The following is a 12,074-nucleotide window of genomic DNA, read 5'->3' on the forward strand; positions in this document are numbered from 1 at the left end:
AGTGGGTCTAGGATTTCAACCATTATGTCTGATTGATGTTGTCATGCCTCATGCAACTACACAAACATAATACACACATGTATTTTCTAATGCTAATAAAGCGACCAAATTTATTGAACACATCCAACTCATCTGCCTGTAGGTTCACGATGTCCCGAAGAAGTCAAATTCGAACTACAAGCAATGGTTGATCAACATCGGGTACCACACAAGTTTCAGGTCAGGGACAAGGTTTGTTTGCATTTGCATAAAGAATTCCTTACAGGAGCCCATCGAAAGCTCAGACCACTCTGATATTCTCCTTACACCATTACCAAGGATGTGGGAGACAATATTTATGAGCTCAAAATTTCCCCATTCCTTGGCATGCACCCAATGTTCCATGTGGACCGCCTTCGACCATACTTCCCACAATTATTGGACACATCAGACAATGCAAAATAGATCACACCAATAGAGCTAAAACCAGAGCACATGGAATAAGCCACAACTAATTGGATTAAAGACACATAGGTCAAGAACACTCGCCAGTACAATATCCAAGTATATCGGGTTGTCAAAGCTTGCCAACTCCTACACCAAGGCGAGTGGCTCACCAGGGACAAGGTTTAGTAGAAATTTCCTCACCTCATGGAGACTCTGCATGCAATGGGGAACAATGCTTCCTTGGGGGGGATTATCTACGTGGATAACGGTGGCCAACCACCTGTTCCACCTTGACCTCAAGTTGGTTTCATTTTTTTCCTCGTTTATTTTAGCATTTACTATTTTTAGCAGTTTTTCGAGTCCCCAACTTTTGGAGCAATTTCGGCCCCCTAAATGGATTTTTTTGTTTTAATGTTCATTATGGGCCCACACCCATCAGTAGGGGCTTGTGGAATAACCCATACTATTCACATAGACCTTTCCAACAAGGTATTATATGCGCCAAACAAAGATAATATGACCAAGTTATGACCCCGGGAAGTTGGCTGCCAAACTAACCCCAATGCAACACACAAACTCTTGGCATTACATCTCTTGGGTTAGGGTTTTTTCATATTCTTCAATAATAACTAGGGCCTTGAGCCTCATTGTAAAAGAGTTGAGAGGCATGTATACGCCACATCTCTTCTCAGAGATACACTACCATGGCCTGAGCTAAACTTATTTCCATTCTATTTGTAAGCACATTTCAGTATTTGATATTAATGAAATGTGGTGTTATTTCTGTTGTATCTTTGTATTTTTGGTTATATCTATAATTTTTTGTATTCCTGTTTAAATTCAGATTAGTTTAAGAAACCTTGCTCTACATCCTCCCATAGTCACTTAGGGTGATACTGCGATCTCCTTGCACGTTGTTCCTGAAAGGGCCAATCATTGAGGGTTTTCTTGGTGCGTAGTATTGGTCAAACCTAGGTTTGCCCAAAACAAACCAACAAATGGTTCTATTGTTGGGGCAAGGATCTATTTGAGGGATATGTTTATGTGGCATCCATTGAAGAAACAAATTCAAGACTTGGTAAAACTAAAGGAGCAACGATTTGTGAATCAAGAGAACATAAATCCACATTTAAAAACTGAAGCTTTGTCACAGAAGTATATTTTTATAGATCGATATTAAATTTTCTTTGCTTCATTATCTAGTGAGATTTTCAAGTGGATATCAATATTGATCGAAATAAAGCATGTTTTAAAGGTGGAGAACCTACGACATGGACTCTTGAACAAAATCTCATCAAAAATTTTAAGGATGGAAAATTTTCTTGAAGTATAAAAGCATTGGTGAATCTCACTAATCCCTAATATGCAAACTATAAAATGTTTATTGATATATTTGTAAAATTATTCAAAATTGTAATGATTTTATATATAGTCTCTATATAATGTTGGCGATTTTTAAGGTAAAATAATTTTATATTCTAAAATTTGGGCGAATCGTATTTTCTAAAAATTGGAAATTGGCGAATCTTTTTTGTGGAAAAGTCATGGAAAATTAGCTCACTGGGCAAACATTAGCCCCTAAAATCTTCCATTCAACTGATAAAATGACTCAAGAGTGCTGACAATAGGATTTGAGGCGTTGCTGATTTCTATATTGATAGCATCTTGGGAGGATTCATTACTAAGTTTGTGATAGATTCGATTGTGTCCTACAACAAAGTAGAATGAAATCCAACAAGGAACCGTGTGGTAAGTATTTGAAATATTTGAAACTTTGGATTAATATGCTTCTGTGTGAAAAGGGAGTTTTACAGATACAACCAGATTGTTAGTTTACTTATGTTTGGAACAAGAGGTAGTAAATCTTAACCAAACATTGAAGTAGCACAAAGTGGAAAGAGATATAGAAAAGATACCAAAAATAGATCTTGTCAACATGACCTAAACATTTTTGTACAGATTGAATACAACCCTCTTTTGAGTGAATCTGAATGTGAATAAATTCTCACTAATAACCCTCAAGTAACTCCATGTTATTCAGACTTCCAACCTAAGAGTTCACTGAAGCCAGAATCGAGTAAAAGCAAGGGTGTTCCTAACTCCCCACCCCCCCCTCCCTCTACCCCTTCTAGCCCCCATCCCCCTCCCCTTACTTTTCTCCCTCCCCATCTTCCTTGATGAAGATGTAAGGCTAAATATATTAAGCTACCTATTTTCAAAGGAACCAGATTAGAAGATTAGGAATAGTTTTGGTTTTTATGTGAAGTAGTATGGAAAGTGAAGCATATCAATGATAAAAATATAAATAATGCCTAACTCATTACAATGCTTCAAGATAGATCTCTGACATGGTATATGAAGTATTCCAATAATTAGCTCAGAACATTTGTAGATATTAAAGCAACATTGATAAGACAATTTAAGTAGTGAAAGTCTGAGTCTAAGTGTGTCACTGAGTTAAAAGAGATCAAACATAAACCTACTGAGTGTGTTTGGGAATTTGATCAAAGATTTAAGGTATTATTAGTTAAAGTGAGCTTCGACATAGCTCTATAGCAACATCAGGAGTGGTTTGTAGCTATTCTAATACTATGTATCAAATTTCCATTAATGCAACAAAAGGTAGGAACCTAAGCCAAAGCCATCGATATTGCAATGAAATTAGAAGCTTCACCTATAGGAGATACTGTCACTGGTATGCAATAGATTCAGAATCAATTAGAAAACCTAACACTATAGTTACAAGATATCAAGAAAAGAAAAGAAGTTAGAGAAGAAGTATGGTGTACGAAATGCAAATCGGAGGGACATTCTAAATAACAATGCCGTATTTTCATAAATTACATGGCTACTGGAGCACCAAATCCCTTGAATGCAAGATCCAGCCTATGGTATGAAATATTTACAACTAGAGGCGGAAATCATTCCGAATATTGTTATTTGTTACATAAATATGTGCAGACTCTAAGGAACCTATACTAAAAATTTTGTAAATCAGTGGGACATGACGAGAACAATTGTCGAGCTTATGAACTAATGATGGAGCATAGTGTCAGTGATTATAGAATGAAATCATAAGAGCATGGACATGAGAACAATGGATAGCATGGTGGTCGATGTGGATACCAAGGAAGAGGTTGAGGTGGTGGATCTGGTCAAGGAAATGGAAAAAAAAAATTGCTATAACTGTGACCAACCAGGTCATTTTACAAGAGATTGTCGAACCCCATGACGAGATGTAAGTATTGTAAATCCTTTGACCATGTAATTGAGGAATTTCTTGTACTTATGTTGAATATGCAAGAAAAAAGGTATTAGTAAGTGACATAAAATATTCAAATGATGACCACTGAATGAAGGAATGATGAACCTCAAATTAGAATGGTTACTAGAAGTAGAGCTACAACTGGTAGTGATAAAGAGGATGGAAAGAAAGAATCTAAAAATAAATGGGTGAGAAAGATTGTTGAGAAAGCTCCTGTTTTTTATAATCCTAAGGAAAAATAAGTATTTATGGAATCAAAGTGAACTTTTATGGATGTTGGAGCTTCAACCTCTAGCGAACAACCAAGTAAGAAAAGTAATTGTGATGTATCATTATATTCGACATAGAACCAAACTTTGATGTAGGTTCGAGCTCCGACAGAAGGCCAGGAGTCATCAAATCAAGGAGGTACTTTAAATTCTTTCCTAGAAACTTGTATGAAATTATTAAGAGATCAAAGGGCTATAGAAGGGATTTAGTAGTTGATAGATTCTTGTGCATCCAAAGAAACACTATGAAGTGAGATGCGCACAGTGAATAATCTGCATCGACAAAAGAGAACTGGAAGAGAAATGAGGCTTAGTCTGTACATAGTAGAACATGAGATGGATCAAGTTATTCTAGATATGGCATCTGATGTTAATTGCTTAACAAAGAATACATGGGAATTAATGGGTAAGCCAAAGCTACAGTTGTCGCCTAATTCAGTTAAGGATGGAAAATCAACAAAAGATATACCCCTTAGGAAGAGTACAAGGTGTAACAGTGAATACTGAAGGAGTTCACACTACTACTGATTTTGAAGTAATAGGGATCATTGATGATAGTAACCCTCATCCTGTATTTCTTAGACTTGACTGGACATTTGATATTATGGCCATAATTAATCTAAAGAAGAGACAAATGATAGTCGAGGGAAGTAATATGAGGGTAATTGTTCCTTTGGATCCATCAAAAGGAATAAGATATACAAAACTAGTTGAAGAAGAGTATTGTGCAACTGACATAGATAATATCTATAAATTGACAACAAAAGAACATGATTTTGTTAACCTTAGTCCTTACTGTAGAAGGAAATTTGAGTTGGTAGCATGATATTTCTTGTACGTCACACTCAAAAGAAGAATTGGAAAATCAGTAGAATAGGCTGCATGAAGTATCCACAAAGTATTGTGCCAGAATTACCAAATCAATTCATTGTATGACATCAGAGGTATGTAACCTACCTTTTTGTGACGGTATAAGTGATGTGAATACTTTTATTAATGATTATGAAGAATAAGTCCCACAAAATCAAAGTTTGTTAGCCTTGCATATAGCCCTAAAAGCTACTCCTGCTAGATGTTGGGGTGCACACAAAAAGAATATAGGAGACTGGCAGGAATGTCAAAGATTGATGTGGATAATATTTGGTTAGATAAATACGGAGATGGATATAAAGTATGATGGTTAGACTAATCCTAAAAATAATATCATGTTATGTACTACAACATGGAAGGAGATTCCACAACAAGAATGGGTACATGGATTCATTCATGCATTAGAGACAATCCATAAGAACTGGTACCTAGAAATAGAGCTTTAGCATGGTACTGTGAATTGGGAAGACATGGTCGATGGTTTCATATTAACATTCACCTTTTAGGATGACTGTCCATATATAGATTTGGCCCTTCAAACATTCTTGAGGAGGATCTTTGATAATGTAACTACACTGACATGCCAACAACCTGATTGGGTTGTGCAAACAGAAAATGCACTGGAATGTTATAACCTTTCTATAGAAGAAGAAAAAGATCCCAACAACATAAACATAGTAGAATGAGAAGTTTACCACGAAGTAAATGGACCTTAGTTATAGATACCAGATATAACGAAGGCACTAAAGACAAAGAAGGTGAATATAGGATAAGAAAAGGATCCCAAGCTTGCAAAAATAAGGGACTATTGGGGTGACGATAAAATCAGTAAAGTTATAGAGTTACTTTATGAATATAAAGAATGATTTCCCATCAATTTTTAAAAAATGAAGGGTATAATAAAAGATATGGGAGTTATGAAGATTCCCCTTAAGCCTGATCCAAGGTAATAGTTTAGAAATGTTATGTAGATTTATGCTCTTCAGTTTGTCATACAAAATAATTTGCATGCATATTATAATAGATTGTATAAGAGTTGAATTACAGTGTTTATTACAACTTCAAATGTTATCTTAACATTAATATAGCATTTAACATTAATATAACATTGTTGAACACATGTTGGAAAGAAATGACAATTTCATTGTTATAGGGCAATGGACAAACATGTGGTTGAAAGATACATTTCATAATCCAACGCATGTTTCAAGAGTAAAGGCACATTTAAAAATAAGTTTTTTAGGTAATATATACATGTTTTAAGAAACCAGGTTTGAATGGAAGTAAATCATATTTTCATTCATCATCATATGGTGGCAATAATTGAATGGTATTGTAAATTTTTTTCATAGCGAGTAAATTTTTAATTATGTTGTAAGGCATTACCCTCTAAAAAGTACTCCCTCTGTTGCCACGTGTACCCTCCTGCGCCCTTCGATCACTTGTTAGAATATTAAGAATCATTTTGTGATCAGATGATTCCCTTGGTGGTCAGGGTAATGAGGTAATCACCTACCTATTACAGTTTCTCTGTTTTACTTACCATTACTGTGCCGTTTCCACTTCCGAAGCCCCCTAACATGAATGGTACTTGCAAGTTTCCCTATATTCCTCTTGAAGAAGTTACACTCGAATATCTCCAGAAGATTTCAATTTTGGGGTACTTTGCAGTGTGGGAGTTGTTATCACTCAGAGATTTCTCTAGAAGCTATTCAAAGAAAGAAAATGACTGAGGTAACCACAAGCCAACTTTGGAGCATAGGCTCTAGCAAACCTATGGCTCAAAGAGGGCTCTCTCTATATGATTTAGCTTTGTTTGCTGGGATTTCAGGGTAGTTATGAATGTTCTGGGGGTCTTTGATTTGTATTCAAGATTGGGTGGTGGGACCCTTGAAATAGATTGATAGAATGATGTCTTTAGACCATTGGGCTATGGAGTTAACAAAAGGGTAGCAGAATTGGTTCAACTCTCTAAATGGAATGTTCAAAGGGAAAGCTAGCAGAGTAACGTACAGGTCTTTGGAACAGGGGGGTGAAATGGTGTTAATCAAGGTGAGAGAGCAATTAAGGGTTCTCAGACCAAGATCTAATCGAGGAATAGAGGGTAATTGAAAACAAAGGGCACTTAAGAATCCTTTGATCTGGATTAGCAAGAAACAACCTAAACTAAGGAGAAATTAAAGAATTACTTAACTTAGATATCAATAGAAAACATTTATATGCCTAACTCTTAAAACATAGTGTAGTCAAACAAATTATGAGATATTGTTCCAGTTATAACATTCAGATTCAAAAATACATTAACAATTGTGGAAAAACTTTGGGAAAGATAACAACAACATAAGAAAGTACTTGTCTGCACTTGCTTAACACATGAATCCTGTGAAATATCTTGTCTTTATTCATCAATCTAGCTTGTTGTCTCAGTTAGTGATACTATAGCTTTACATTCTTTTGATCAAGAAGTCTATAGAAATGTCTAAGAATCCACACTACATACTTCGAATTGTGAAGTAATTATACAAAATTTATTACAAAATATCTCAAACTAACTTGAGATTTAATCTAGTAAATAAAAATATCTTCTTGCAAGAAAATAGAGACAACTATTGAACTTCTTTCATGTTGTCCCATTTATTGTGGTACTACTGGCCTTTACGGTTTGATTTTTAGCCCTTTATACTTCTTTTTTGTTTGATTATTTATGTTAGAAGCTTCATTTACTTTTGGCTTTCCTCTAATACTCTTTGACCCTGTTGACCTGTCTTTATCTTTTCACCTGGCTGTTTTTCTTTTACCTTTTTATTGCAATTTTCTTATAGTAAACTAGTCAATTTTCCCCACCATTCAGCATCAATTAATTTTATTTTCAACAACCTTCTATATATTTCATCTTCCGCGGTGCACTTAGCAAAAGTAGGCTTAGTGATGGATAAGTTTTTTACCTCATGCTAGAGGGAAAACAATTTTTTCAAACGTTTGGTAAAGAACCTTACGTGTTGGCAATGCCTTTATTGATGATGTACTGGCCTATTCTTTAGATAGCTCTCTGATTTTTTTGTTGTAATCCTGCTGTGTCATGAGCTTGTCATTTATGACCAAGGAATTGAGTAACCCGTTCTCTCTCAAAATTTGTAACTTGGCCATAAATCTATCTACTGCTACCTACATATTTTGACACTTTTCCTCCAAGTTTAACATTAAGTTTCTCTTGCAAAGGACCTTTCTCACCTCCAAAATGGTTTTTGTCCTGTCTTCTATTTCCAATTCCTGAAGTTCATACTTGTTTTTACTATTGAGGAAGTGGATAAGTCTGGTTGCATCTTTAGGCATGTCTCCTAATTATTCCTTGACTATTTGGATAGCCTCTGTAGCAAACTTTATTAGATATATCTATTAAAAAATTACTTGAATGGATGGCCAAATATCATTAACAGAGTTAATGATATTGGCCCATAATAGTTCCTTGGCTTGCCCAAGGGGTTCCTTTAGTGTTAGATCTTTCTCCATGGCCTTTAATCTTTCATTCATTCTGGCTATTTTCTGCGCTTCTTCCTTGTGCATGATTTTGGCAAGCTTGTAATATGTTTCCAAGCTTATCACCTTTTCCTTCAGCTTATTCATCTTTGTAGCCTGTATGGACATTTCCTCCATGGCTCTGACCAACATTGCTGCTTCCTGAGAAATAGGATTTACATGGGGGTTTATTTATAGGTTAATGACAGGTTAAAACGATCGGGCAGGGTTTAATGACGGGATTAATCTATTCGTCGACTTATGGGGTAAATGGTATATTTTATAATTAAACTATGGGTTGGGATATTTTTTAGGGGATTTATATAATTACATGAAAAGGTATACCGAGGGATTTATATAATTAAGTTAGGACAAAGTACTTTTGTGAGTTTTTTGAGTGAAATAGGATTTACATCAAGGTTTTCACTTTTCCTAGGCAAATGAAGTTTATCTTTAGGAAAATGGGTTTTATTAGGGTATTGAGGGGGAAATGAATTTCATGAAGGGGATTCTAACACTTGATGTCCATAAGTCATTAAGCCGAGGGTCCTGTCCCACCAAAAGTTACATAAATGCTCTGAGCCTCTTTGACTTTAAGGATTTATAGTGGTAGAACATACTTGTGGATAGTAAATTAGTAAGTAAAGGGGAAAAATGAATGAGGGGAAGTTAAACATATTAACTTGCAAACCTTTGTTTTAAAAATGAATGAGGGGGAGTTAAACATATTAACTTGCAAACCTTTGTTTTTGCTTCCATAATGGATCTTACATATATAAATATGTGTCTAAGCATGATGCATGTGTTTTGACCCAATCAACTTTATGCTTCAGCAACCTTTCTTCTACTTACCCACTACTTACCCTACCATTTTTTCTTCATTTTATTTGGGTGCATTTAGACTAGAAAACTAATATCATACATTTTTCTTTTGAAAAGTAATCTATCTAATTCTAACCTTATATCATCCAAGGGCTCAAATTAAACTCATGAGCTCCTTTTATTTTCTCTACCTATCTAATGATCTACGAAGATTAATTTTTTTGGTCAGATTTTATTCTCTAACTAAAAACATAAAATTCAAAGCATCAAATAACCAAGATTAAACAATTTTACTACCATGGATTGTGGCATAAATAAAAAGTTGCACACAATCATTATTATGCATAAAGTAAATAGTAGTGGCATTTAGATTTTCACGCTTTCATGGTCACTTTTTGTTTTTTTGCAGTTCATATTTTTTCATTTTTTAGACCTTTTCTTATTCTTTTTGTCCTTTTATTTTCTTTGAGGACATACCCTCTTTCAATTTTTAAATTTTTAAATAATATGGAAAACATTTTCAAAAAGAAAAGGTATGTACAATATTACAAGGCTTGACCTTAGTCATTCAAAATTATGACTCCTATTGGTATAAGAACCTAATAGGAGTAGTGGTAAGGTCTACAAGGTTAAGCATGCCAAGACTGGGAAAATTTATGCCCTCAAAATCATTATGGAAAAGCACGAGATTGTTGTTCGAAATAAAATAATGAGGGAAATGGAGATTCTCTGAAGGGTGAATTCTCCACACATCCTGCAGTGTTATGGCATATTCAAGAAAATTCCCAACACATTGTGCAATGTTATGATCAAGGAAGAGAGATATCTTTTGTGTTCAACTACATGGACAGTGGAACCCTTGCACAGGTTCTTCAAGCCCATAAGGAAATCCCAGAACACTATTTTGCTTAGGTTGCCAGGCAGGTGTGATTTCGAAGGTATCAAAGGAAAGTCTCAAAAAACGCTTCCATCACAGCGAGGAAAAGTAGCCCATATGTCCTAAACACACAGGAAGTCTGAGCAATAATCAACTTTGACATGTATAAATACTAATTTCACAAGATGATTTTTGTTTTTTTAATATAAAGGTTGAATCCAACTTGTCATTGAAACAAAAATCCATTCTAATCGGCTCAAAATATCACCACAATTACCACAATAATATAGTAATTATTGTATCAACGTGAAGTCAATTTGAAAAGGTTGCGTCAATGTCAAAAGGCTATAATGCTGTTGTACTTCATCCAAAACATGAAACGAATTTTGTCTTGTAGGCTCTTCTAACAAAAGCTTCAGTCAGATCTTCCCCATGGAAAAACCAAAAATAAAATGCGACATATATTTATGAGTATCTATCTTGCAGTTTTAGGCTAGTTGGGTAGGTGCTCAAGGGCTTGCATTACTTGCGTTAGAAAAAAATTGTTCACCATGATATAAAGCCCTTCAATTTACTGATCAATAATAGAAGTCAAGATTGTCGATTTCAGTGTCAAAACTATGTTGGTTAACGCTTTGGCCCAGTGCAATTCCTTCGTGTGCACTTGTTCTTATATGAGTCATAAAAGCTTCGATCCTAATGGGTACGGTGGAAAGTATGATGGATGCTCTGCATATATATGGAGTTTGGTATTATCTTTTCTAGAATGTGTGCTTGGAAGGTTTCTTTGTAGGTTTCCCTGTTTGTCTCCGAGGAAGAGGCCTCATTTGGGCCTACTTTACTTTTATGGTGGTCATCTATTTTGGCGACCCTCCATCACGGCCACCTGATGCATAACTAGAGTTTCAGAGTTTTATTTGATGTTTCCTTCAAAAGGATACATTACTTTTCCATACTACACATTAGCATCCCTTTTTGAAGACGTATGAATAGTAATCTTGTGACCTGGCTCCCCTCGTGCAGTCTATACACCTGTAGAATTTTGAATTCCTTTCTGTATTTTGAATATAGTACTTGAGAGAATTCATTGACTTGTAATGAATGCACACTCTTGGTCTCTGGAACTCTATTTTATAAATAATTTTGCAATGAAACTGTAGTCGTCTTTACATCACTTTGTCATTATGTTTGTTTTGTTTTTCAGGTGGCAAAATTCAAATGTATTCCTTGGAAATCCAGTCACGTTCCCTTTCCAATGTCCAATTATTATTCCACCCAACTAATGGCAAAGCTATTCTTATTTCTAATGTACATGCACTCTTCATGTTTTGCTAAAATTTCAATGCAGTGTTTATAATCTGTCTGGTCTGCTTCTGCATCTTGGATATTGAATGTTCACCCCTTTCAATTTTGGATCAGTGGTATCAAGATAAACCAAGGACATCAATGGGCACAACATACCAAGTCATGTTTTATAAAAATGAAAATATTACGTCATGGGAAAGAAAAGTTATAAAAATCACATAAATAATTCTTGATGGAGGGAGCACTAAGGCAGGGCATAAAAACATGAAGAGGATGGAATTATGGATGACATAGGTGAGAAGGTTAGGTTATCATCCGTTTTCCAAAATCAAAATATTTTTCTCCAAAGAAATGACATAGAGGTTATCAAAATCAAAATATTTTCCTCCAAAGAAATGACATAGATGATTTTGAAGGTATCAAAGGAAAGTCTCCAAAAACGCTTCCATCCCAGCTAGGAAAAGTAGCCCATGTGTCTTGAACACACAACAAGTCTGAAAATGGCTCAAAATGAAACCCAAAAGATGCTCAATGTATCCCCTATAGCTTGTGCCCAACAACATAAAAGTAGTACCAAAAAGAAAACCCAACGCACTTAAAAAGACTGTAAGAGCCCACAAATCAGTGCAAATACTCTGTGAGGAAGACCATTGAATTAGGCCTATAACAAATAATTCCATAAACAAAACCTAAATCAATCTAGCGATAATCAACTTTGATTGGT

General features: G+C 35.1%; 1 pseudogene; it reads left to right on the forward strand.

The window, feature by feature from the left end:
- Nucleotides 1–4,215: 4,215 nt before the first annotated feature.
- Nucleotides 4,216–11,083, forward strand: LOC149194999 (mitogen-activated protein kinase kinase 9-like; annotated as a pseudogene).
- Nucleotides 11,084–12,074: the final 991 nt, after the last annotated feature.

This window comes from Pinus tabuliformis, chromosome 2_2, assembly GCF_031772625.1.
Source record: "Pinus tabuliformis cultivar Carrire ecotype Pingquan chromosome 2_2, CPIR1, whole genome shotgun sequence".
In the NCBI taxonomy this organism is placed as follows: Eukaryota; Viridiplantae; Streptophyta; class Pinopsida; order Pinales; family Pinaceae; genus Pinus; species Pinus tabuliformis.